The sequence below is a fragment of the Tupaia chinensis genome, unplaced genomic scaffold (assembly GCF_000334495.1).
Source record: "Tupaia chinensis unplaced genomic scaffold, TupChi_1.0 Scaffold000097_1, whole genome shotgun sequence".
Classification (NCBI taxonomy): Eukaryota; Metazoa; Chordata; class Mammalia; order Scandentia; family Tupaiidae; genus Tupaia; species Tupaia belangeri.
In genome coordinates this window covers 2,113,448-2,128,802 of record NW_006159559.1, presented here as the reverse complement: position 1 = coordinate 2,128,802, position 15,355 = coordinate 2,113,448, and the positions used below count along the sequence as shown (strand labels likewise).

Sequence of the window (15,355 nt, the reverse complement as noted above, 5' to 3'; positions counted from 1 at the left end):
GCGGTCGACTACGTGGGAATCCAGCGACATAGCCATTACGCTAACTGCTGGTTCCCATACTATTTTAATTTTAATCTAATCTAAAAAGTTTCCCTATAATTTTTACAATTCAAGACTTCTAATGTAATGTTTCTTAAACTTGGGGGGAAATTATATTTTCCCTAATGATAAATGTGGAAGAAATAGGGACCATCAGCTAGCATAATGGCCATGTCGCTGGACTCCCATGTAATCGACCGCAGTTCGAGTCCTGGACCCGGCGGCTTTAATTCACGCTGGGCACGTGTGCCCAAGATCCCGAGAGGAGAAGGGATTGTGGTGTGGCCATCTCCCCGGGGTGTGATTTCTCGCTTTCTGTCTCTCTGTCTTTCTCTGTCTGGTGAGTGCACGTGCCCTACAGCAAAAACGTCTCCAAAAAAGAAAAAATGTGGAAGAATGTAGCCTCCAAAACTCCATGAATGAATATCATAAGTAAAAAGCAACAGTTTTAAGTGTACATAAGTATTTAGAATATGATAAAAGCTTTCAAATTAGTGGGAAAATGATCAAATAAATGGTATAGGGATAATTGTTTAGCTATATTAAAAAATCAATCTATCTCATACAGTGATGATAATATTAAAATGATATGAAAATTTTTATTAATTGTAAGAAAATATCATTTTGAGGATGGGCAGCCTTTTTTTAGGTATAATTTCAAATGTAGGACCCATAAAGGAAAAAATTGAAAAATTTAACTACTCTAAAAATATGTTAGTATGTAAACCAAATAAGGTGAAGGTGGATGAGAAAAAAATTAGCATTTAATATGTACAAGGGGGGATTCAGAAAGTTAATGGAAATTGCATGCTTTGAAAAACTGAACAAATGTACTTCAAAAAATTTTTGCAGCAAAATAAACTTGTACTTTAATTCCATTTCCCACAAACTTTCAAAGACTCATTTAGTGATGGGCCAAGAGTCTTCATGTTTAGAGAGCTGTTACCAGAAGAAACAAACATTGCAAAATAAAAATAGGTAATGAATAAAGAGGCAAACTGGGCTAGTATGATAATAAAATACCACAGACTATGCAGCTTAGACACATGATTGACTTCACAGATTCTGATGGTTAGCAGTCAAAGATCAAGGTATCAGCAGTTCTGGTTTCTTCCAAGGGCTTTCTTTTTGTCTTGCAGACTGCTGCCTTCTTGCTATGTCCATACTGGCCTTGCCTGTGTGCACAGAATGCCTGGTGGCTTTTCCTCTTCTTACAAGGAAATGAGCTCTATTGGATTAGAGCCCTACACTTAGAGCTTCATTTATCTTTAATTACTTCTTTAAAGTTCCTGTCTCTGAATATAATCACATTGAGGATTAGCACTTCAACATACAAGTTTGGTAGGTGGCAGAGGAAGGTGGACACAATTCAATTCATAATACAGGCCAATAAAGGAAAAAAATAGTAAAAGTCAGTAACATGAAAATAAAAACTTAACTCCACAAGTAAAGAAATATAAATGTAACTACAGTGAACTATCCCTTTTTCGAACTATCATTTTGGCAGGTAATAAAGTGAGTGAATATAGAGAATAGCTATAAGAAATTTTGAAAGAAGAATGGATTCATCCTTGGTGACAAAACTATATAACAAGAGAGAATAAACCTGGGCTAATTTACGGGGTTTTCATCTTGAATAACTGGGAGAAGGAATGAAAAGAATAGAGTGTATCTGTTCAGTTTACAATGATCCAGTGCTTCCTCAGAGTCAAAGTTGAGCCTCTAGCAACCGCTTTGAATAAGGTGACTCTATACCAAATTGATTGGAACAAGAATAAGTTCTTGATTCAAGCTGGGCCAGTTAGAATTTTTGACATGTAGCTCTATATTTAGGCCTAGCCATGATGGTATGGTATGGCAGTGGGGGTTGCTGCTGTGTGGTGCTGGAGACCATGTGGGAAGGATCTGGGTTTGCATCTGGGGTCTACTTGAATGTGCCTGTCTGGCAGCAGATAGACAACAATGAAAAAAAAAAAGTCAGGTCTGAGTGTACGATTTGCAAATATGTCTGGAAAATCAAGGAAGAAAAAGTAGAATATGAAGGAGCTGACTTCTCTTTCAGCCATGATGCTTTCAATGGCAGGTCAGAAAATCCCAGAGGAGAGTCAAGAAGTAGAGGATTTTTCAGATGGTGACAATGATGATGATTCTAATGATTCTGAAATGGAAAAGCAGTCGCAAAAACAGCATAAAGAGGAACCTCATTCTGATGGCACATCTACTGCTTCTTTACAGCAGCAGGCACCCCCACAGTCTGTTTCTCCTTCTCAGGCACCTCCCATGTCAGGAACACCTCCTCTCAGACTTCCTCCTGTTCTGACTTTATAGCCACCCACAGGCCTTCCTACTGGGCCTCTGTCAGGAGCTTCTCCATTATTGAGACCACCTGGATGTCCAGGACTCCAAGGACTTTTACCTCCAGGATTACCACCAGGCCAGCCTCCTGCCCCCCCCCTCCCCAGGTGCACCTCCAGGTCTGCCTCCAGGCCCACCTCCTCCTCAAGGAACACCCCCCCCACCCCCAGGCTACTTCGACCAGCACCTCCAGGTATCTCTCTACATCTTCCTGGCATCATGTGCCCACTTTTGGTGCCTCCTCTTGGACCTGCCTTACCTGTTTCTTTTTCCACCAGTTTCCTTGCCTAACCTAGGGGTTTTAAGTGCCCCACCCAACTTGATTTAGCAAGACTGATACAAGTGCAGCCACCATTGAGAAGAAAGCTATTACAGCCATCAGTGCCAAGCCACGAATCACTCATCCCAAGGTAGAGATTACTCCATTTGTGCCCACTGTGCTGAGGGTGCATCAGAAGAATAAAAGGGCTAACGGCTGCTCCCCAAAGTCAGAAGATGATTCTGCTGTGCTTCTTGCCGAAGTGGCCTCCAAATCTGGTCCTTCTGTTCCTGTTTCAGTATAGACTAAAGATGATGTTTATGAAGCTTTCATGAAAGAGACGGGAGGGCTACCATGATACCTTTTGATGCCAGAGCAGGTTCTGTTCACAACAGTGGTTCTTGGCAAAGAGGCTCTTAGTAAACTCCGTGGAAAAGGGCTATTTCCACTGTCGGGGTGTTTTCTAATTTCAGTTCAAAGAATATCCTAAAGTTTAGCTTTGTTCAGAATTTTCTGCAGGAAAGGAGAGGATAGAAGAGACTATTTCATAAAACAGATTGGTTATTGAAACAGTGCTACTAACATCCATTCTCTTTCACACCACCATTTTCATCCCATTTCTTCTCCAGTTCTTTGGAAATTTGTGGTCAAGGGGATCTTAGTTACTTACTGTTTTCACTTTCTTCTTGTGTACAATAGGCACTGGAATAGAGATTTCTGAAAAGCTAGTTTATTCCATTTGCCTTTCCTGTTTGAGTTATTCTTAATATTTTCCTGTTAATATTTTGTAATATTTTACTTGTAGTGAAATGGTTCAATGTCATTTCCTAATACAAAGGCAGGATACATGGGAAGAAAATGTTCAATTCTTTGATTAAAATTATTTCTCACTTACCTGAACTTTGAGTGTTGCATGGAGAAAATAAATATTCTACATTGCGATTAAAAAAAAAAATGAAAACCTGAGAGTATTGAGTGGTAACAATGGATATTAGAGAATAAGAATTCAGGGAACCAGCAGTTAGCGTACGCGCCCTATAACAAAAACCTCTCAAAAAAAAAAAAAAAGAATTCAAAGTTGACTTGAGGTCTACGTTTTGTTGTTAAAGAATTTATAGAATTTGACAAAAAGTAGATCCTAGGTGTGTTGCTCAAAGCTTTGGTGCTCTTTTGGGACCAGCAGTTAGTGTAATGGCTATGTCGCTGGACTCCCACGTAGTCGACTATGGTTCGAGTTCCGGACCCGGTGACTTGGACTCACACCGGGCGCGTGTGCGTGTGTGCCCAAGATCCCTAGAGGAGAGTGGAGGAGGAGGGCTTGCAGCGTGGCCATCCCCCCTGGGGGGTGATTTCTTGCTTTCTGTCTCTCTGTCACTCTCTGTCTGTCTGGCGAGTGTACGTGCCCTATATATAGCAAAAACCTCTCCCAAAAAAAGAAGAAAAAAAGCTTTGGTGCCCTTTGGAAAAATTATTCCTCTTCAATGTCATTAAGGGACTTCTGAGTGATGTCATGCAGCTGCTTTCCATTTTTGACTGACACTTGCATATTGAGCCAAGCTATCTATAACTTGTTCATAAAACCTAAAGCTTTCTCCTCTTCCTTCAGGTAGTCATAAAGTAACCTGCATATAACCATTGGTGTGAGCTGAGGGAGGTGTTTTGGTGCATGGGGTGGCGGCATGGGGATCTGGGCTACCTGCTCAGGCAGCCTGCTTCTACCCTCTATTCTTGCTCATGTTTTATTTCTCAGATATACCATTTCTACTGGGTTGTATGGCTTTATAATTTGGAGTGTCTGACCCAGCTTATGATGGGCAATTTGGAACATTTTGACAAAAATTAAGCAAATAAAACACTAAAAAAACCCTAAAAACAAAGGGTCAGAAGAGATTGTAATGGTATATGTGGAGTTTTCAGAAGAGTCATAGGAAATACATATGTACAGTTAAACTGTTCCTCAAGATGAAGGCAAAATACATTTTCACACACAAAAAGACTAAAGAAGTTTAGCACTTACAAATTATTGCTAAATTATTATCATATTACAAGCCACTGTAATATTAGTAGCACTGGCCCCCATCCAAAAACAGTCATGGCATAGAAGAAACAATAATCACAGAAATTTAGAAAAATACATCTAGAAATTTAATTGCTTATTGAAAATAATTTGTGTGTGATTGGTTCAATAAAAAGTGAAACTAAAAAAAGCTCTAGATGGGAACAAAAGGAAAGAAAAATGTTTATTACATTTGATTAAAGCATCTTAAGGTCCTTGATTTATTCAGAAACGTACTAGAGGTGCTGAATCACTTTGGAATTTTTAGTAATACTTTGTAGTTAATTACTAATATATATATAAATATATTGGTAATGGAAAAAAAAATCCAAGGAAGAAGAATAGATTCTTCAAAGAAGTAAGTGCAATATTAAAATAGTACACTTATGGAAACCAGATGGTAACATTTTCAATAAAATAAAGGTGATCAATAATGTTGAATGATATAGACAGATAACAAATTTGAGGATGAAGATATACCTACTGAATATGATATTTAGCAGATTATTAGGGACCCTTCAAAGAAATGTTTTCCTGGGAATTAGATGATAAAGGGGTAAGGGATGAGAGTAACTAGAGAAAGAGAAAGAAATATTTGTTAATATCATCTTTGGTGAGTTATTTTTCTTTATTTTTTTTAGGAAGAAGTAATTGGATTTAGACCTTCCAACACTGAAGTGAGATAATAACCCTATTTTATCTCATAAATACTCCAGTCCCTGGAAATGGCTCTCCTTCTTGCCTTTTCTCATTTCCAGGTTTGTTTCATACTTTCTTAAGATGTTGTAGATGAGTATCTTCTAGTGCCTTAAAGATATAGGTATATTTGGATAGTGGGTGTAGGGGCTGTGTGAACCATGAGGACTTTTGGCAATAAGTTTTATTTACTTGTCTCCCCTGCCCACCTTACAGAGAGTTCTAGAGTCTAGTGATTTTATCTTCACCTTTAAAGTTACATCCTAGTCCAGAAAAAGTACTCTCAAGTACATTTTTGCTCTCTGAGAGAAAATAAGTCTACCCACTAAGTTATCTTGATAGATTTGGCCACCCTATATTTTGCTGCTAGATTAGCACCTGACTGTGTACATTCTTGACTGGCCTCTTAGACACTTCAGTTTTTCAAGTGAGCTTTTGGTTTAGTATTTTCTCACTTCCTCTATAATTCATTTCACATTGCTGGTTTTCTTTTATATCATCTGGCTTTCTTTTTCAAAATATTTTAAATATATTATTTTTTATTAATTAATTTATTTTATATACTTTCACTGAACAGCACCACAGCATACAAAATGCAATTTTCCAGTCAGAATATACTATAAAGTGGCTTAATCATACATGTTATTGTCAACAAATAATTTTCCATTTCTTGTTTCTTGTGTGTGTGTGTATATATATATATACATGTGTGTGTGTATGTATATGTATATATGTATACAAGTATATATATATATATATATATATATTTAATAGTAAGTTCAACTGATATATACATATCTGTGAACAAAGTTGACTTTAGGCATGAAACTCTGTGGGTAGAATGAATATGCTATAAATAGCACATACAGAGGCTATGTAGCTTACTGTGTTTCCTAAATAGGTATTTCTTAAATACATTTTTTTTAATTTCATGAAAGACAGTTTTAATAAATCAAAATCAAAACATGCTAAGAGAACTTTGTTTAATATTTAAAGCCAGGAAACAGGTTAGGATTCTTTTACAATAGTAGATACATGGACCTGTCTACAACTCAAGACAAAACTTAACACTGAAAAACAAAGCATAGAAGGTCAGTAATGTTTTAGTCACAAGTCATAAAATTCTACTTCACCCCTTCAAACTCATGTACTTTATCTTCTGTTGTGGTCCAGTCTTCCCGTTTAAATCCTAGAAGATAATGTTCCACTCTGGACTTGTCCCTACCATTAAGCTGGCCATTTTCTTAGTTGTTTTAGAACTCTTATCTCTGTGCGTCTGACTTTAGTTTTCCTAGGATAGCACTTCCTTCAGAACTTCTTGGAGAGCTGGTCTGGTGTTAAATTCTTTCAGGTTTTGTTTATCTGAGAATGTTCTTGTCTTCTCTTCCCAAATGAAGAATAATCTTGCTGGATATAGTATTCTTGTTTGACATTGTTTTTCACTCAATACTTTGAATATATTTTCCCATTCTTTCCTTGCTTGCGTTGTTTCTGATGAGTGGTCAACTGTTAACCTGATGGGATATCCTTTGTAGGTAACTTGACATTTCTCTCTTGCCAGTCTGAGTATCTTGTCGTTGTCTGGGGTTTTGGTTATTCTGTCTATAATGTGTCTTGGAGAATATCTTGGGTTGATTCTATGTTGGGTCCTTTTTATTTCTTGGGACTGGATCTTTGAATGCCTCTCTAGGTTTGGGAAGTTTCTTCCAGGATTTCATGGAATAGATTGTCAATGCCCTTATTAGTCTCTTCACCTTCTCGGATACTGATTATCTGGATGTTTGGACATTTAATGGTTTCTAGTATTTCTCATATATTATTGCCATTTTGGGGGGCTGTCTTCTCAGTCTTCATGGTGGATTTTACTAGTCCAGTGATTCTGTCTTCTACATCTGAGATTTGATTTTCTGTATCATCTAGTCTTTTAATAATTTTAAAAGGAGGTTTTGACTTCCTGTAGTATAGCCTTCATCTCCAACAGTTCCATTTGATTCTTTTTAATGGTGTGTATTTCCTCTTTCAGCTCTCGCAAGAACTTCCTCACCTCCTGGAACTCACTGGCTTTTTTCTTCTGATGTGCATTGTCTCTCTTCTCTTCCATCTCTATTAGCTTTGTCACTATGAATACTCTAAATTCTTTATCAGATATTTCTGTGAGTTCCATTGTACTGTGCGTGGATGAAGAGGAGTTGTTATTTTCCCTTGGGGGAGAGGTATTTTCTTGGTTTCGCATATTTCTTGCGCTCCTGTGGTGATTTCTAGTCACCTGATGGGTTATTTGTTTCTTCCCAATTTCTAGAAGATCAACCTGAGCAATCAGAGGCACACAGGAGGATGTGGTCTGCAAACTCTCTGGTTGCGTTTTTCTCCCTTTGTGTCACAGATTCAGTGGGAGTTGAGGAATATGAGGACCCAAATAATATTTGGAATTTGGCAACTTTTCACTTAGACTTGTCTAAACAGTGAGTGGGTGGAGGCTGAGCTGCAAAGTGATGAGGTAAACAACAAAGGAAAAGGAAACAGAGAAAGAGAGAAAGAAAAAAAAAGAGACAAATGGAAAAAGCAAGTAAACAAACAAACAAATTATTTATTTGTTAATTTAAAAATCAAAAAATGAAATCACTAGGTTTCAGCTCTCATGACAGTCTTCTTCTGGCCTTCCCTTTCTGTTTGCCTAGATGGGAGGAGGAGAGGGGAGGGGATTATTACCAAGATAAAGGAGGATTTCAGAGCCAAGAAAAAACTTTAAACATTTTTTTAAAAAGAAAAATTTAAAAAATGAAAAGACAGAGGGGACAGCAGTTAGCGTAATGGCTATGTCGCTGGACTCCCATGTAGTCGACCGCGGTTCGAGTCCCAGACCTGGTGGCTTAAACTCATGCAGGGATCGTATGTGTGCATGCCCAAGATCTCGAGAGGAGAATGGAGGAGAAGGGATTGTGGTGTGGCCATCCCCCTTGGGGGGTGATTTCTCGCTTTCTGTCTCTCTGTCTCTCTGTCTGTTTGGCAAGCGCACGCACCCTATAGCAAAAACCTCTCCAAAAAAAAAGAAAAGAAAAAAGAAAAGAAAAGACAGAGAGACAGAGAGAGACAGAAGGATACAGGGACTCTACCAGGGTAAATTCTCAGCAGCACATCTTCATTGCTCTTATCTCTAAAATCACTAGATCTCAGCTCTCATGGCAGACTCAGTCTTCTCTTATCTGGCTCTCTGTTCTTAGTTTTCATGTGTTTAGCTGCATAGTGTAATTATTTAACATTTTAATTGCTTATGTGAATTTCTAAGTGCTTCATTTAATTAGGGCAGAAGTAGTATTATATAAATAGAGCCACTATAGTAATAATAACAATTATTAGCTGTAATTATATCTTAACTGTTTTATACTGTTTATATCCAAGAGAGTAAGAAATGTTTGACAGTTTGTTTGCAAATTTAAGCTGTGAAACTCTCACTTGGATAAAGACTGCTTCTTCCTGGTACTAGCTCCCTTTGTAAACACTCGATTAGAGTTAGTTTTGGCTATAGTTATTTTAATCTCCTCAAATTATTTAATTCCAAAAATTTTAAAAATAATTACTTTATTTAATTTTATTTATTATTATTTTCCAGTTCGATCAGAGAGAGACAGAGAAAGAGAGAGAGAGAGAAAGTGAGAAAGAAAGCCGCCAGGTCCAGGACTTGAACCGCGATTGGCCACATGGGAGTCCAGCACCCTTAACCACCACGCCACCTGCCGGCCCCTTAATTTCAAATTTTATTAGTGTTCAAGATAACACAATATGGCAGATGCATAGATTACTTAAGGAGGAAATTTCATTTAATTTCTTGAAATTTTACAGAATACATGGTCAGATTTATACTGCAATATCCTGCCCTGGCGAAATTATAACAAGAGAGTGAAAAAAAAAAAAACAAAACAAAAGAGAGGGATAGTTACATAGATTTTCTGCTCACAATACTATGTTAGATGTTTTTAAAGAGTTGTTCTTACTATAATTCTAAGCATGCAGAAAGGAAATGAAATCTTGTTTAGATGGCCAATTACTTGAGATATAACAAGGTTTAGGAGGTAGATGCTATGTAAATTAGCAAAGTTATCAAAGAAAACATGATTCACAAAAAATGGATAAGGTAAAAGAGAAAATACTGTAGGAAAGAAAACAAAATTGTAAGTATAAGAAGCATGGTCTCATTTTACAGATGAACACACTAGAAAGTTTTTTAAATTGTGTGCCCTAGGTTACTAGCAGAGGCAGTTTAATGCTCTTTCTGCTCTGTCAGGCTGCCTCCAGTGATCAGTGATTATTTGTACTACACAAAGAGCCTATTGCTGCTGGCAAAGCTCGTTCTCAAAACAGATGAACAAACGAAGCGATCTACTTCACCTCTTTCCTTCTTTGACTCATATACTGTGCTGTTCTTCTACTTTCTCTCTGGTTCTTTGCTGTATTATTTTGCTGGCTTCTAAGCTTTCCTTTTCTTTCTAAATGTATAGCTATTTTCATAGATTCAGTTTTCACCTGTATTATCTCAATTTTCTTATTTGTAAAAATGAAAGACTTAGAATGGGCACTTCTTAATTCTAAAAGCAGAGTCAAAGATAACACAAAATCATGGATATTCTAAAAATCTTATTTAAAAATCTAGCATGTCTTGGGACCAGCAGTTGGCATAATGGCTATGTCACTGGACTTCCATGTAGATGATCGCAATTTGAGTCCCGGACCTGGTGGCTTAAACTCACGCCAGGCATGTGTGCGTGCCCAAAATCCCGAGAGGAGAATGGAGGAAAAGGGACTGCAGCGTGGCTATCCCCTCGGGGGGGGGGGTGATTTCTCGCTTTCTGCATCTCTGTCTTTTTGGCTAGAGTATGCACCCTATAGCCAAAACCTCTCCCCACCCCCCACCCCCCAAAAAAAGAAAAAGAAAAAAGAAAGAGTCAAACAAACAAACAAAAAAAACCCCAGCATGTCTGAACAGACACCTCATTAAAGAATACATAGAGATGGGACCAGCAGTTAGCGTAATGTCTATGTCGCTGGACTCCCATGTAGTCGACCGCGGTTCGCGTCCCGGACCTGGTGGCTTAAAACTCACGCCTGGTGCATGTGTGTGTGTGCCCAAGATCCCCAGAGGAGAATGAAGGAGAAGGGATTGTGGCATGGCCATCCCCCCAGGGGGGTGAGTTCTCGCTTTCTGTCTCTCTGTCTCTCTCTGTCTGTCTGGCGAGAGCATACACCGTATAGCAAAAACCTCTCAAAAACAAAAAAGAATACATAGAGATAATAATAATAACATGAGAAGATGGTCATGGGCCAGCCCCATAGTGCAGTGGTTGTGCAAAGTGTGTAGGGAGCCAGATCTTACATGATTGATTGAGGTTCCAATCCCAGCCCCAGTGGGTTGAAAAGCATGCCAAGTGTGTATGTTTTTGTGCCACAAATCCTAATGAATATATGGAGAAAAAGGATTGTAGGTAGCATGGTTGCATTCCACTGAAGGTTGCTTTCTGGTTCTCCCTCTCTTTCCCCCTCTCTCTCTATCTGGCAAGTGTATGCACCTTCTGGCAATAAAAAGAAAAATGCCCAGCATCTTAAGTCATTAGTGAATTGCAATTAAAACGATGAGATGCCATTATTAAAGTGACCAAAATTCAGCTGACATTACTGGTAAAGATGGGAGCAGCAGGAACACTCACTCATTGCCAATAGGAATGCAAAATGGCACACTTTGGTAGACAGTTTTGGCAATTAAAAAAATAAAACATGCTCTTACCATAGCATCCAGCAATTGTGCTCCTTGGTACTATGCCAAGAGTGAACCTTAATGCAAACTATGGACTTGAGGTAATAATGATGTAGTTTCCTTGATCGTAAAAAGTGAACCTTGATGATGTAAAGTATCAGTAATGAGGGAAATTGTATGCATGTGCAGACAGAGGTATATGGAAACTCTCTGTACTTTCTGCTTGGTTTGCTGTGAGCCTAAAACTGCTCTAAAAATGTGAAGTTTATTAATTAAAAAATTAAAGAAAAACCCCAGCATTGTGTTTTAAAAAGACAAAGACAGAATAAATTACCTGCATTTTCAAGATATGTAAGCTGTGAATTTATCTTCTCTGAGGCTCAGTGGTGGTAGAGTTCCACTTAGGGAACTGTCTTTATTTGGGACAATGCCTTGACAAGCTTCTTTAAGTATGGGAGGGGGAAGTCTTGAGGATAACTGCAATGCAAACAAAACAGAACAAAACAAAAACTTAAATATTGGGTTATCAGAAAAGTCATGACACATTTTTGCATAGAAAAATATGTCTTGATTTTCCAACAACCAAATAGTTACATACAAAGAAATAAACTGAGATATGGGAGGAGAAATGCCAGGAGAAGACAAGGGAAAGTTGAGTTATGGAAAAGACCATGCAACATAGATTATAGGCTGGATCCTGTGGATAAGAAAAATTTCATGGTGACATAGTGGCAAAGAACTTTAAAGACAATAGATGTCTAATTTATAATATTTAGTTTTTGACATTTTGGGAACATACCTACCCACTATATTGCATTGTCTGTATGGTTCAGGAGAAATCAAGAAGCACTGTGTGGAACAAAAAAGAAGAAGTATTTGAAGAGTTCAGATTTGTGAGCAACAGGGGTGAGATGTGTGAGGTCCAGAGTTCAATAGAAGTAGGAGCCACAGCTGACCATGAGAATTCAAGTCTTCAGGACTAAAAGCAATGGAATTTCCATGAAGCCTATTTCAAAAAGAAGTTGAGATTCCAATGGATAGATCAGATGACTAGATTCATAAGATGGTTATACATATATTTGAAGGGTAAAATATAGTACTTGGGACATGGTAGTAAAAACACTTGGCTTCCAATGGTCTGTTATAGTCCTGTATCACTTTTATTTAAAGTTCATTTATTTTTTTCTATGAGTGAGAATTCTGGACACACAAAAACTGAAAGACAGGCATCTCCAGTAGGATCTTCATGCCATGATCCACCCCCAGCTTCAGCCAGTCCCAGATTACTGGCACACACATGCCTGGTGTGTTCAGGCAAATATCCAGATGTGAACTCAGAATCTTCTCATGTGAGTCAGACTTGCAGAGCATTGGGTTACCACTGTGTCACTAATGAGTGCTTTTGGAGCTGAGACAGCCTTGGCTTTGAGCATTATATCTGAGTAAGGTACTAGGGAAGCTCTGATCAAACAAAACTCTTATATGATGCCTGGACTGCTCAGCTAAAAATGTTATTAACTCACTAAGAGATAATACTTATTAGAGGAAAAGATTTGACTCAAGTCATGTACCCACAAGGATGGAGTTAAGACTTGTAATCTTTTTGTCCCCAAGTTGTAGAAATCATGCTTATCACATTAAGTTTGGAAAATACTAGAGTTAGTGAGAACAGTGAAGATTGTCCAAAGGAAGCTCAAGGTTAGTTAAATACTGTTCTGAGAATCACAAGTAAACTGAAAATGAAACTCTTCTCTCAGAATCATAGTAATAAATTTCAGCAGAGACAGGATGACTGACAAAGAAGATATGAAAGTGGATGAAGTGCTCCTGAGATGCAGTGATTATAAAGAGAGGAAAAACCAAAACAAAAACAATGAATGATAGCTGCTTGGATCTACCCTTTTTTGCATCCATAATCGTCCAGTCTTTTTGCTTCTAGGCTTTTTCCCCTGAACCAGTTTTATAATTCAATAGCCATGAGACCTGGAAGGCGGTGGAGCGGTTGCTGCTGAGCATCTTTTGAACCAGAGCAACGAGGACTGCGGGCAGGAGCGGACCGACCTCATCATGATGACCAGCGGGGTTAAGACAGTGTACAGCCTGCAAACCCCCTCTATGCCTAGTGGCGGCCTGCAAACACACAAACTCGAGCCAATTCTGAGTCTATTACCTGTTAGGACCAAAGAAGTTGATGTTCCCAGGCGTCTTCATTCAGGAGGTTCTGAGAATGCTGTTACAAAAACAGCCAAACTAAGACAAGAGAATGGGCAGGTGAAAGCTGCAGACACAGCCAACAGGAGGAACGTGAAGAAGAGCTACAACCATTGAGAAAGCAAAAGTCAGAGGAAGAACTCAAGGATAAGAACCAGCTCTTAGAGACTGTCAACAAACAGTTGCACCAGAAGTTGACTGAAACTCAGGGAGAGCTGAAGGACCTGACCCAGAAAGTGGAGCTGCTGGAGAAGTTTCAGAACAACTGTTTGGCACTTTTGGAGAATAAGGGCCTCAATCCAGTTTTAGACAGTGAATCTCTGACATCACAGCAAGAATCCACTATGGATCACACAAGCTCTATGTTGCTGTTAGAAACTTTGCAAGATGAGCTGAAGCTTTTTCAGGAAACAGCCAAAAAGCAGATGGAGGAGTTACAGGCTTTGAAGGTAAAGTTGAAGATGATAGAAGAAGAGAGAGCCCAATTTCTAGAACAGCAAAGCTTACATAGTGGTCAAGTAAATGATTTTACAGCAGCCCTTATGGAAATGGAGCAGCTATTAGAAATGTAAAAGGCAAGTGGCCAGATGGCTCCCATTTGGAGAGGAAGCCACTCAGGACATCTTCATGGTCTTGATCTTCTAGGACTCACCGTTCCCAGAATGAAAAGTTTCTGCAGTAGGGTTAAGGACAGTTTATGCTGGAGTGGTGGTTGCTCTTTTAAGGAAGTTCTCCCAACCTTCCGATTGCTCAGCTCTTCTGAGCTTCACATACTTGAGGCTCACAAGATGGGGGAGCTGGCAGTTTACATCGTCTTCCTAAGCAACGAAGCAGCCCAAAAGAATAAGGAGATTGAACCAGCTGCAGCCAGAGGATCTAAAAGACCACATTCAGATTTGCAGAAAGAAATCCTTCATTATAGTGGAGCGTAGGTGCTTCGTGGGAGACAGGATGAAGGAGCCACGCTGTGCCCTCCTAGCCTGGAACCTGTTCTGTCCCATCCTGGCTGGGCTTCTGTTCCTCACTGTAACTTTGTAACCTTGGAAGTTACTAAAAGTGTTGTTGGCTTAATAAATGGGGTAAAGCTACAGATGGTAATAACACCTACCTGAAACATTATACCTTGGAGCTTTTAATTTAAGTTATTTCTGTTTTTTAAAAAAAGCCTCTTTTATAATAAAATGTATGTAAATATTCTTTAAAAAATAATTCAATAGCCACTAAGAGAACTTTGATCGTTTTCTCTGGCAATTTAGAGCCCATGGTAATCTTTCATATCAAAATTTCAAATCTGTGAACTTCAAGATTTTCTTTGAGTTTTTCCAGCCTTTCCCCCCGCCCCCCCCCAACCTAACTAGTCTTTTGATGTACCCTGATTTTGGTCTTCTTTATAACCAATTTATTTTCATATGCACCTGGCAATTTTATTTATGCTTTATAGCCAGCTCATTAGTCACCTGTATATGAAGAAAGTGCTCCAGTTTCCTGTTCATCATTCTAGTTTTTGTCCTTACATGACTAGTTTCTGTTTGTGAAAGATATTAGGAAAGAAAATTATTCTGAATATTTGAATAATGTGGCTGAGTTAGCATAGCCTATATGATTTTTTTAAAAAGAATTATTTGTTTATTCATTCATTTATCTTAATTTGACCAGACACATACAGAGAGAGAGAGAGAGAGAGAGAGAGTAAACCACCAGGTACAGGACTTGAACTGTGGTCGGCCATGTGGGAGTGTCCAGCACCTTAACTACCACACCACCTGTTGGTCTCCTCCTTAAATGAATTATTTTATAACAGAATTCTTAATGATAAGCTCAAACTAAACAGGATATGAGGGCAATCAGGCTGTAATATCTGCAGTCACCCATTGATTTCTAGGGCTGATTCACCTGATCTGGCTAGATAGGCAGGGATCTCTTTCCTCCCTCTCTCTCTTTGTACATTCTCCCCTCCACAGTTGCTGTGTCAAAGAGGATGACCTTACCTGAT

The 15,355-nt window shown here is 38.6% G+C and overlaps 1 long non-coding RNA gene and 2 pseudogenes across 1 annotated transcript in view; 2 read left to right on the top strand and 1 right to left on the bottom strand.

Moving 5' to 3' along the window:
* LOC102484252 (small kinetochore-associated protein pseudogene) overlaps nucleotides 1-14,089 on the top strand; it is a 15,982-nt pseudogene extending 1,893 nt beyond the window's left edge.
* Nucleotides 1,973-3,011, top strand: LOC102484683 (WW domain-binding protein 11 pseudogene; annotated as a pseudogene).
* LOC106734349 (uncharacterized) overlaps nucleotides 8,058-15,355 on the bottom strand; it is a 70,548-nt gene continuing 63,250 nt past the window's right edge. Inside the window, exons 2-3 of the long non-coding RNA XR_001370000.1 lie at nucleotides 11,486-11,628; nucleotides 8,058-8,079 (exon numbers count right to left, since the gene is read on the bottom strand). This is a non-coding gene — a long non-coding RNA (uncharacterized LOC106734349). The remainder of the gene's footprint in view (nucleotides 8,080-11,485; nucleotides 11,629-15,355) is intronic.